Source organism: Euprymna scolopes, chromosome 3 (genome assembly GCF_053919585.1).
Source record: "Euprymna scolopes isolate OS-2025 chromosome 3, ASM5391958v1, whole genome shotgun sequence".
Taxonomy (NCBI): domain Eukaryota; kingdom Metazoa; phylum Mollusca; class Cephalopoda; order Sepiida; family Sepiolidae; genus Euprymna; species Euprymna scolopes.
Window position 1 is genome coordinate 50630488 of NC_136484.1, and position 13414 is coordinate 50643901.

Consider the following 13414-nt stretch of genomic DNA (forward strand, 5'->3'; position numbering starts at 1 on the left):
TATTGACATATCCATCATTTTTTTTTAAATAACTTAAAAAAAGCTTTTGTCCCCTGAGGAAGTCAATTCTTTAATCTTAAAAGGAATTATGGCTCTAGCAACATCAACTATGTTCCTCCACAAGGCATCCTTTAATGTAAATTGCTCTCCTCCCTCATGAACTCCTAATATTGACGAGAGATATTCAATGGGGTTAAGGTATGGAAAACACGGTGGTCAGGTTATGAGAGTTTCCCCAAAGAATTCCATAGATTCAAGGAAGGATGCAGTCGCCCCAAGCAGAATGGGATGGTACATTGCCATGTATAAAAATCATTTGAAAGTGACATGACAATGGTAGGTCATCTAGCCATGTCGACAAATGATTATCCAAAAAGGCCGTGTACACATTGCTGGTAAGCTTTACACCCTCTGGCGCTCGGAATGTTCCAACCAACTTATACCCAATGAATCCCGCCCAAATCATGATGTCCCCACCTCTTTGTTGACAATGAACTCTGTAACAGATTGGAGTTACATTCGGGGTTCAAACTTTGCTCCATCTATCCAGATCGTCAAGAGTAGTGTGAGCCTCATTCCTAAATAGAACCTTTTGGAAATTCATTTTCATGTAATTCTGTATCCAAGCCATTCGCTTTCCCCTATGTTGTTTGCTCAATGGAGGCATTGAAAAGGTTTGATGTTCCTTGCAATCTCATTCAACACATTGTATCCGGCCTGCCTGGATCTTGGAGCGATTCCAGCTTTTGCAAAAATGAAAGCACTGGTGCTTTTTTTTCGGTTGACTTCTCAACGAATTTTCCTAATATCATGATCTAAAAGATTTCTCCTGATGCCCTTATTTTTCTGGATTTGGTGTTCGAGTTGTTCAAGAATGCAGTCAAGGTTTTTGGATACCATTCCATCTCTCTGGCTAAATTTTTGATGGACAATTCTTCTGTGAGTCCAGCAACAATCCTTTGCTTTTCAATGACTTTTATTTGCCTGTTTTTTTTTTTTGGCATTGTAAGAGATCTGCAATAAAGAGATGGACAGTAAAATTTCTTTGATAAATAATAAAAATGCTATAACTTCGTGAATATAGCATGAATTTGAATAAAATTTTGGGAAATAACTAAACTTAAAGCAATCTTTTTGATGGTACAATTTTCGTTTTTTTACGGCGTATATTTAGGGAAATAATGATATTTTATTAACCTGCAATAAAGCGATTGACGCAGTTTACACACACACACACACACACACGCACACACATATATATATACAGATATATATATATATATATATATATATATATATGTATATATATATATATTATTATAAGTATATGTATATATGTATAATATGTTTACTTTTTATTTGTTTTACATAAGCATGAAAATGTCGCTACACATTCAGGAACATGTTTCGGTCAGCCAGTTACAAGTAACTAGAGACTTCTTCAGGCAATATTGCTTATACAAATGTTTAGTTCATACCTTTAAGTACTGTATAAGCGATATTGCTTATACAAAAGTTTAGTTTGTACCTTCACGGACTAAACTTTTGCAAAAGCAATATCGCCTGAAGAGGTCTCTAATTACTTGTAACTGGCTGACTTAAACATGCTCATGAATGTGCAGCTACATCTTAATGCTTATCTAAAACAAATAAAATGCATATCTTGCTCTACTTCGGTATTGAACACACTTCTTCTTTTTCTTCTTCTTCTTCTTCTTAGTTATGAATCTATGAAGTTTGTGTCTTACAGGCGCTTGAAACATCTGATGTGTCTGAAGTCGATTCAAGAAAAAGTGACACCTATTCCTCCGGCCTTAAATATATAACATTTAAATAACAGAAAAAAACGTATATTATTGAGGCGTATCGATTTGATCTACACATTTAGTCATGAAAACGCAATTTTAAACTTAAGCATGACAGCTCGACCGACATACAGAGTCTCTTTCAAAGATTTGTAGACTGTGGACTTATCTAAAAATGTTATTTCAAACTAAGGCATGACAGATTAATGGAGGGACAGAGTATCCTTTTCAAATGTGTAGACTGTGAACTGAAAATTTTATTTAAAACTTAAGTGTGACAGACCAACTGACGGATAGAGTCTATTCTAGAGATGTGGACTCATCTTAAAATGCTATTTCAAACTAAGGCACGGCAGACTAACGGAGAGATAGAGCATCCTTTTGAAATGTGTAGACTGCGAACTGAAAATTTTATTTAAAAATTAAGTGTGACAAACCGACTGATGGATAAGTCTCTTCTAGAGACGTGGACACATCTGAAAATGCTATTTCAAACTTAAGCATGACAGGCCAACTAAAATGCTCTTTTAAGCTTAAGCATGTCAGACAAACGGACACACAATTTTTTTTTCTAGAGATGTGTAGATATACCTAAAATTATTCTTTCATGCTGACGCTTGAAAGAGCAATGGATCAACAGACAGACCTTTTTTTTTAGAGATACGTGGATGCATCTAAGCATTGCTTTATATAATCAGATGCATTCTCTGCATTACCGAACTATGAACAAAGAGTTTTCCTTTGGTGAAAGAAAGTTCTGGTATCAGTCAAACCTTGAGGCAATTTGGAGGATGAGAGGGTTGGGTATGTGCTTGGTTCCAATTAAAGAATCTGTGCTATGAGAGCAATTCCAATAGATTCCAGCTTTAACAATTTGGCTACACATGATTGAACAAATTAGAAAAGCAATGAAGTGTGAGATTTTTTTATTTTTTTATATGTATATACGTTTTTACATAACTTTATATATATAAACTAGCGGGACATGTGGAAATTCCACAGGGGACTCATTTATATGTAATATATTGATGTTCACATTATGTAGATGTTCAGTGTAAATGGGGACGCTCTGATATTATTGTAGCATTTTTGTTAAAACTGCAAAAGTATTTATCTAAGCTAGCACCAACGCCCGGCAAAGCCCGGCCATAAAGTACACTTAAATATGATATTTCAATTCTTGCAGATTTCGTATATATTATTATAGAGTTAATGTTTTATCGATTTTTATGTGTTATAAAGTTGCGATTTCAAAAATAAAAAAAAATATATCCATATGACTTGGGTGCATTAGCTTGAATCGAAACCGAAATAAAATCTTATGATATATATATATATATATATATATATATATATATATATATATATATATATATAACTTTAGTTCCTTCAGCAATAATCGAAACCGAAACCAAAACTTATGAAGAATTCTTGATAAAATTATTTATAAAAAATATAGATAACTTAAGTGCCACTAGCTATAATCGAAACCGAAACCATAACTTATGAAGAATTCTTGGTTAGATTATTTATGACAAGAAATGGAAGTACATAACAATTAAACCACCCGGATGTAAGCGTGACACAGAAAATAACACACACGTTATCGTATTAATATATGGATAAAAAATGATCTCGATTTTTCGCCTGTTTCAATAGGAAAATAACTGGAATTTTCCTAAACGAATCTTTCACACTCACATAGCAATTCATAAAGTATGTTTTGCAAAATTATTCATACGTTTAAAGTTATTGCATTTATTCCGAACAATATGTCTCTCAAATACGTATTCCCATACAGAAGGTAGCAAGCACTGTCATTATCTATCCATTAATTCCTCTCACTCCACGCATGTCACTATGTTACTTTATTAAAAGATATACTTATTTTTACACGGCCATTATTATTTTATTTCCACGCTTTTACTATTTATAACAGTTAACCAGATTTTTAACGTAAATAATAAGCGCTTCCTCCAATTACATTAAATTTTACCTTGCTTATTGATTGTATTCGAAGATTATAATTGTGCTTTATTTTCAGTATTAAACTTTGACTATTACTAATATTTAGTCATTATTCAGAATACTGAAAGCAATTATATAACATCGCCGATCATATTCAACTTGGCGCCTTTTACTGACGCATTACTTTTACGCATTACTTTTTTATGTTAACAATTACAACATTGGCTTCTGTATATTTCTAACTTATTACAAAAGAACAAGCCTAAATACGTGATAATAAAATTAATACAACGCAAAGAAAATAAGGTTCTCAATTTAACGATATTGAATTAAGCACTCATATGTATGGATGTCTATTACTGCAATAAATAGGCATATAAAATCATTCCATTTGCATAAACAAAACTAATTTTACAAAAACAGTTACAATTGATAAAGGGAAAGATTATTGCAATTATTGTCATCTATACAATTGTGATTAATATCTTGACTGAAGACCGTATTATGAAACTTTTGCTTTCTTTTGTGAAAATTATAATTGGCTGTATGGCCTTCTGTGAACGTTCACCATGAATGAAGACCCATATTGTAGTCCTTTTTGGACAGAACAGATACTACTCTTGAATCCTAGCCAGAAAACCAAGAAGGTATATTTTAGTTTTACATACGGCCCAAAAGCGACATCATTTTATTTTTATTTTTTACACTGCGTCTTCAGTGATCGGGAGACTCTATTTATTATAAAGGAGGATAGAAGGTGATAACTAGGGCTGTGACAACAGCATATATTTTTCATTGTTTTGACTCTCGATTATATATCCGACACATTTAGACACAGTTAATCAACCGAGAACCACATCAGTCTATATAAAAACATATAAGATATCCACGGATACACATTCGAGAGTCAAAACAGTGAAAAGAATATGCTGTTGTCACAGCCCTAGTGATAACATATTACGAACATTAAATTAGCGTATCTATATACTAATAATTTATTGTTCGTAGTATGTTATCATCTTCTGTCCTCGTTTTTAATAAATAGGATCTCCCGATCGAATAATGTATAATTTGGAAACTGTGACACACGTATTTACATACATTAAAGGTACTGTAATAATATATAGATAAGTATATTTATATTGAATTTAGTATATTCGTAAATTTTACCGAATTAAAGAATCCATCTTAGATAGCATTTAGTAAGTGTGGATAACCGTACAGTTAACTAGAGAGATCAATCCTGATCTTAAGTTCTAGAAGAAATAGTTTAAGTAGTGCTCTGTAAGTTTTATGTTTTGTCCTCTTAAAATGTCTGAAAAATTTATATCGAGATGTTTGTAGTGGAGTTGGTACAAAAAAAAATCAAATGCATTCTGCTTGCTACAGTGATTGAACTTACAGCTTTCAAATTTTCAGATTATGAAACTTTTGTGTTGAGAGACATTTATGACTACAGAGTGAACTGCATTCAGTTATGCAATGATGGATTTTACATTAGCAGTTGTAGACAAATATGCGGAACAGTGAAACGAGACACGTTTGGTTATGTAAATGCTTTGTTTTTTGTTTTGGTTTTTTTTTGTTGCAAATGTAAATTTTTTTTATTAATTTGACACCTTATTCAGCTGGAACCTTAGTGAGATATCAATCATACCAGTTATTAGAGGTGCTACAGGTCTTATGAAGAAGAACCTGAAGTCCTACCTAACTAATATTCCTGGTGAAACAAGTGCAAAAGAGATCCAGACAATTGCACTTAAGGAAACAACGAGGATACTAAAAAGAGCTCTCGGTTGGTTTCAATAAAAAGCAGGGCAATGTTGACAGTTGGTTTGGTTGCCCCATACCCTGTATTATAATCTTCAAAGAAAAAAAAACTTAGACTTTGGAACTCCTGCATCCAGTGATACATAAGGCAGTCATCATTTTCAATCTGAATCAATATCCACAGTATCTCTCCAGTTTTCCCCCGTTGCAATCATATCTCTCAATTGTTTGCTTTCAGTTCATTATTTTTTATCTTCATCTTTTTTATCCATCAGAGGTCCATTGGTGCACTTGATCGCAATTTTGACATCGATTAATAAATATTCCGAAATTACAGTTTCTTTGGGGTATTTCTGAAGTGTTTTAGGAAGAACAATCTCCCATTTGAAATTCGAAATATTTCAGATTAGCATTAAATCTGATCCATAATCATTAGACACTAAGTAAGAAAGATTTCCTGTTTTCTTTTTTTTTACAAAGGATTCACCACTTATCAAGGCCCGGCGGCCTCTCAAGGATAAGGGTTGATGAGAAAATGGAAAAATTTAGTAATTGTTAGTAGTGGAAATTTGGTAAATTGGATTATTTAAGGGTAACGTTCATCAAGAACTTGTTCACATTGGACTTGAAGACAACTATATTGTAGTCAGTTGGAAAGCAGGAAAACGGAACAGAGTTCCACAGACGTGCAGTTCTAAGAAAGAAGCTTTGTTCATGGAATCTTCGTTTAGGTTTAGGCACAGATAAAGAGTGGGGGGAATTATTGATATTGGTTTCAGCTAGACGAGTGTTTTTTGTGAAAGTCAGACCAATTTCAATTTCTTCTTTAGACGCTCTAAGCATAAGCTTTAAAATTAAAATCATGTAATAGATTTGGATCAAAATTGAATATGTATTCTAGGCATGAGGTTTAGTAACATTATATATGGACTAGCAGAGAGATCCGACACAACCCAGGATTAAATGGTGATCAACGAATGTTTTACACTCCCATATTTTTATTGTCATCAAAATCAATGAAATCGCCCATTTTTCAATCAAATCGCTTGATTGAATGCTTTATTTGGGACCCATCGCGGTGCATCGTGAGGAAGCTTCACATACCTCCCCACAGTGACTTAGTCCACAATACATTGTAGTCTACATTGCACTGTAGAGAACCTACTATTAATTTTATAAAATTATTTTTATATATAATGGCTTGAACTAAAGTTTAAAATGCAAAAGTCATGTACAATGCTTCAAGTGTGTTCTAAATAGAAACATTCATTAGAACGCGCCTCTGTCATATCAAATAACCTAATATTGCGTTTATATGCTTGGTCTTATTACGTGTGCAGTGATAATTTCTTGCATTTACGTTTAAAATGAAAAAAGTCAAGTATCATGGTGCAATTCTGCTTTAAATGGAAACATTCATTTTGAACGCGCCCCAGTCATATCAAAGAACCTACTGTTCATTTTACATATAGCGAGCCTTTCGGCTTGTGTGGTAATACAACTTCTCAAATACATTTGTGATGTTAGGTTTTGTAAGGTGTTAACTTTAGCCTGTTCCTTCTTTCACCGGAGTATTCCGATTAGCGATAATTATCGAAGACATTTTGATACAAAACCTATATAAGTACACTGCCACGCACATATAGTACCTTCGAATAAAATTTCATAAAAATCGGCCTAGCCGTTTTCGAGTCCATAGGGAATGAGCTCACACACATACACACATATGCACACATACAAAATTCCTTTTATATGATAGTAGATAGAGATTTTAATCTTCATAAGGGGGGGGGGAATTATGCAAAACAAGTATTCTAAGCATAAGGTTTAGTAACATTATATGTTGATTTCAATCTTCATAATGATAAAAATGATACCAGGAAGAACAGTCGGAAATAAGTTATACACCATCCACTATGACTATCCAATTCTTACAGCTAAGTACCTAGAAAACGCAGCCATAAAATCTGGCATAGTGATATGAGACAAAGAGAAAGAAGCAACCTTAGTAGAAGTTAGTATCTCCAATGAGACTGAATTAAACAGAACTGAAAGGGAAAAGATAACGATATACCAAAGGTCTTGCGTATGACATGAAAAGAAACTGGAATCTTAGGAAGATCTCTATCATTCCAGTTATCATAAAGCAACTGGACTCACGGAAAAGAATTTCCAAAACTACCCGGCAAATATACCCGGTGAACCAAGTGCAAGAGAGATTCAGACAACTGCACTTAAAGAGACGGTAAGAATCTTAAAAAGATCTCTCCATTGGAATACGCGAGTTAGCAGGCGAATGTTGGGCATCCGGCAGGATGCTCCATCCTCAGCTTAAACAAATTGATAAGAAAATTATAAAACGAAATACAAAACTTTATGGTTTTTCATTTCGTTTTATAATTTTCTTATCAGTTCTGTTCATCTTGTGACGCATATTTTTGTAGTTCCTTATAAAATATTTAATCTATCAAAATAAAACGTGAACATTTTATTAAAAATGGATAACTCTCTGATTTATGGTGATTAAAACTGAAAGTGCGCTGTTTTATTTATATCAAGTAATGTTTACACTTAAGTTGTTCGATGTTCCGAAAGATATTGCAACAGTCTGTAATGGCTACCACACATCCTGTGCAGAGAGGGAGACATGCAAATAATTGCTTCTTTTCTAGTTGAAAACAGGTTGGAAAAGATTTTTTATTTCATTTCAAATCCTAATTAAAATGTTGCAGTACTAAACAAAATTTCTATTTGGATATTTTTTTTTTCAAAATATAAGAAAGAAAACGACAAGATGTTTGTTAATCAAAATCTTGATTGAATAAAAGAGAAAAAAGAGAAACGAGGTTACTGATCTAAAACGCAACAAAATTATAAAACTTATTTCAAAAATAGATTTTTTTCTATTAACCAAAAAATAAATGTTCTCTTTGCAGACTCAGTTAAAATTAAATAAAATAAAATGAAAAAGCATGCTTGCATAGGTGTGTCAGAAACTAACCTTACGAATGCGTGAAATATATTGAATAATTCGACCCCCTGTCTTTCCAAACTTATAACTACTCGAAAAATGTAATTCAACCCCTAATTTGTTTCAATTAAAAGAACAAGGACCAAGGTTTCATTAAAAAAAAAAAAAAAACGTGGTTTAAAAAAAAAGGTTTTAAACTTCGGACTTTACAGGTAAATTTCTAAAAAATACTACTATTTTTTGTTTTAAATTTGAATATATTATTTATTGATCTTTTATAACCAATTTGTGATGTATAAAACTTTGGTGCGTAAATTAATTATTTACTTTTTAATAGACATTTCAAAATGGGAGGGGGGCATGAATTAATTCGACTCTCTACCTTTCCAAGCTTATAACTACTCGAAAAATGTAATTCAAACCATTTTTTTTTTCAATTAAAGGAGCAAGGACCAAGGTTTCATTAAAAAAAAACAAAAAAAAAACAACGTGGTTTTAAAAAAAAAGGTTTTAAACTTCGGACTTTACAAGTAAATTTCTAAAAAAAAACACTACTTTTTTTGTTTTAAATTTGAATATATTATTTATTGATCTTTAATTTCAATTTGTGATATATAAAACTTTGGTGCTCAAATATTTACTTTATAATATTCACATTGATCCTGAAAATATCGTAAAAATTGAATCAATAGAAAAATTTTGATAGATTTTTAAAGTTTAAAAATGTAAAAATACTTAGCTCGTAAAATTCAATTGATTTCATTACTGTTTTTTTTTTTTGTTAAATAAAAAATATTTCTATTACTTTTTATACAACTTTAATAGTTTATTTTGGAAGTATAATCCATAAAGAAAATAAACAACCCACTTTTAAAAGAGAAATTACGAGCTTTTTATATTTTATTCGCAGTTTCGTGTTAAGGATGTCAAAAATTCCCCAAAAATTCTGATACACCTAACTTACACCCTAATTTTTCCGGAGAAACAGATATAAACGCAGAATCTAACCTAAGCGACCAATTATAGGTCTTTTTTTATCTGTGTTTGAAAACGATGGTACTGGTATTGGTCTGATCTTCCGTAATGCATATATAAATGAATATTATGCTCTTTTTTTTTTTTTTTTACCTTTCTTAATAAACGAGCAGTACTCTCCCACTAAACTTACATATATGTATATATTTATATTTTAAATATAAATTATTATATGACAAAGTTTTTTCAATATTTCATATTGTAGGACTAGAGCTATAAATATTTAATAATAATTTATCAGATATAGATAAATAATTCCTATTATTTTTATCTATTGATTAAATTTTTTCTACGTTTCATATTTTATTCGATTACAATATCTTCTTGAATTAAAATAATACAATATACAATATATATATATATATTTATATATATATATATATATATATATATATATATATAGTAATTTATAAAATATATATGGCGATTAAGCTAAACTGAATATTCCGCGTTTCATCCACTCTAGGACTCTTCAGCCTGAATCAATCAGTGAATCTGGATTGATATAATAATTAAGTGAATGATTTTGTGCTACGAAACAGATACTGTCAAGAATTGTAAGTGTCAACTGAATTAAAGGAATAAATTGTAAGATGGTCAACATCATGAAATTTTGAATATAGACTTTTGTCATCTATTCATTTTGTATGTATATATATATATATATATATATATATATATATATATATATACTATTGATATTAATAACAATAAAATCAAATAATGAGTGTAACAATAATTGCAAGAGTAATACAGCCAATAGTAGAAATAATCAAAATAGTCAGTATAGAACAAAAAGAATACTACTAATACTACTACTACTACTACTACTACTACTAATAATAATAATAATAATAATAATAATAATAATAATAATAATAATAAACCAACATAAAAAACTAAACAGAGTAACTGAATCCCTAATAACAGCCACACAAGATAACGCAATTAGAATCAACCATATCAAAGCAAGGATCAGAAAGATACAAGAAAACAGCAAATGCAGACTCTCTGGACCAAGACACGAAACAATAAACCACATAATAAGCGAATGCAGTAAACTAGCTTAAAAATATAAAAATAGACATGATCAAGTAAAGAAGACAGTACAATGGGAATAATACGGACAATTAAATCTTGACCACCTAGACAAATGGTAGAAACAAAAACCGGTAATATTACTTGAAAATGAAAGTCACAAAATTAAATAAGACATGGATATGCAAACGGATAAATCCATCCAAGCAAGAAGATCGGGTGTCGTAATAGTTAAGAAGAAAAAGTCCTGCCAGAATGCAAATCAAGGAGGCAGAGAAGAGGTGCAGATACATAGACGTGACCAGAAAGCTCAAAGGAATATGGAAGATGAAGAAACTCAAGATAACACCACTAATAGTAGGAGCACTAGGAACAATACCGAAAAACTTTGAAAAAAGAATGTGAGAGATTGAAATTAAAGGGATAAAACGGATAACAATTATGAAAACGGCTGAAATATTAAGGAAACCCCTTGAATGTGGAGATTAACACACATGAGCTACATGCACAAGGTGGGCATACAGAAACTGCTACAGACGTAAAACCGTGACCATCGTCATAGATGGCCTGTAAGCTGAAAATGACGTCATCACCATAGGTCCTAGCAAGCAAAATAAGTGGAACACAGACTGTCGATAATGAGCAGACATTTTTTACAGAAAGCGTTAGAAAACTTCAAAATTGGATTAAAAAAGATAAACATGATACTTTGTACTGAAACTCATCCAATATTAATAATAAAAATATTAATAATAAAAAACGAATTGAAAGGGAGAAAAGTTGTTAAAAAGTTTAAAAAGAAAAAGGAATACGATTTGATTTGTATGAAACTGAAGTTTATTCAATAGAAATAAATAAAAATGAACAATAAATATTTTTTAAATCAAAAAGCAATATTTTAAAAATCAAAACTGAAAAACAAACGATAAATTAGTTTAACTGAAATACGAACAATAAATTAGTTTAACTGAAATACGAACAATAAATTAGTTTAACTGAATAACGAACAATAAATTAGGTTAACTGAATAACGAACAATTAGTTTAACTGAATAACAAACAATAAGTTAAAAATTAAATTCAAACAAATGTTAGTATAAACAAAGTTACTAAGGCAGAAATATTTCAAACATTGAATATTAAAACTTTTCAAAAATCTGTTGTATTCCAAGTTTCTAACCAGTCACAGAACACATTTAGGAAACTATAATTATCACTATTTAATGTAAGTGGATTAGCATATTTATTACGAAGTCGACAACCTTTATATGGTGTTTTCACATTCAGTATTGTCTACCAAATATAAAATATTTGAATGTATTCTGCGATTTCTGCATATTTTGGCAAGCATTCCTTTTTTCCTAAGGTTAGCAATCCTTGTATAGTATATTCGTTGAAAATTTTCAAAACCAAATTAGCATTTTGCCTTTCAAAAGTAGTCGGAGAAAGAACTTTTGAAGTCAATTTATAGAAATATTTCAAACGTGATTGAGATTCTAGGGAATAAAGTTTATGTAAATCGCATTGAAATTTTGCAGAAATAAGTAGTTATCGAGATATAAAAGGTTGTTTATGCATTACATTCTTTGGCGGATAGCGCGCGTGTACGCGCGTAAAAAAGATGTCCGCCAAAGAATAAAATGCATAAAACAACTTTTTATATCTCGATAATTACTTATTTCTGCAAAATTTCAATGCGATTTCCGTATTCAGGATAGTCGAAAACCTAGAAAAGTAGTCATTTAAAAGAAAATTGTGGAGGTGGATCTAATCTAAAATTTTACCTATTTTTCTTTCATTAACTATTAATGGCTTACGCACTTGTTTGGCCATTAAATTATGAATTAATCAAAATTGTTATAAAGCTTGAATTTAATGGTAACCATCTTACAGCTGGAAACTTCAATATAACAATATAATTTGGTAAATAAATAAATCGGTATTTATACAGTTTACGCCACTAATAACAGGTTCAGTTTAACATCTACAAACAAATTGTTTTCATTTTAGGAGAGTTCCGTCCGCGCAACGTAAAATTTAACAAAGCCGTACCTCCTCCATGTGCCGAAAGTGGCCTTTTAAATTTGCTTGCGAATGTTAAACTGCAGAAGTGCCTAATAAAGTTATTTAGAAACCTATTCTTAATTTAAGGAGAGGGGTGGCTTACTTTATTCTCATCTAACAATTTAATAAGCAAAAAATAACATAAAAAATTGGGAAATTTCTGTAAATTAACAAAAGTACAAAAAAAGGGAGAAAAATACAAAAAAAAAGATATATTTTTACGACCTGGCCCAGCGTAGTATAAATACCCCCAATCTCCCTATATTAAGAACGGCTTTCGGAATAAACACCCCCTGAACCTCCCGATGTTAAGAACGGCTTTCGAGGTTAGAGGTGTTTATTCCGAAATCCGTTCTTAACATGGGGAGGCGGATCACTCTGGATTAGCACCTACATATATATATATATATATATATATATATATATATATATATATATATATATATATATATATATATATATATATAACTACTTCAAGCCTGAAGAATCTTATAAATATTGCACAGTAAAATAGTTGAACTAAAAAGATAAATGATTTTTCTTATTTAGAATTATTCAAACAAGGAATTCCGTTTTTACGATATTGCTTTTATTAAATTGTTAGGTGAAAGTACATAATATTGTCACCATACTCCCCATTTTAAATAAGTTTATGAATAATAATTTATTATTTCAGCACATAACTTAAATTACATGTAAAATTCATTTTTTATATATACTTTCATTTTTATTTTAAAATAAGTTCTAAGAAAATAAATAAATAA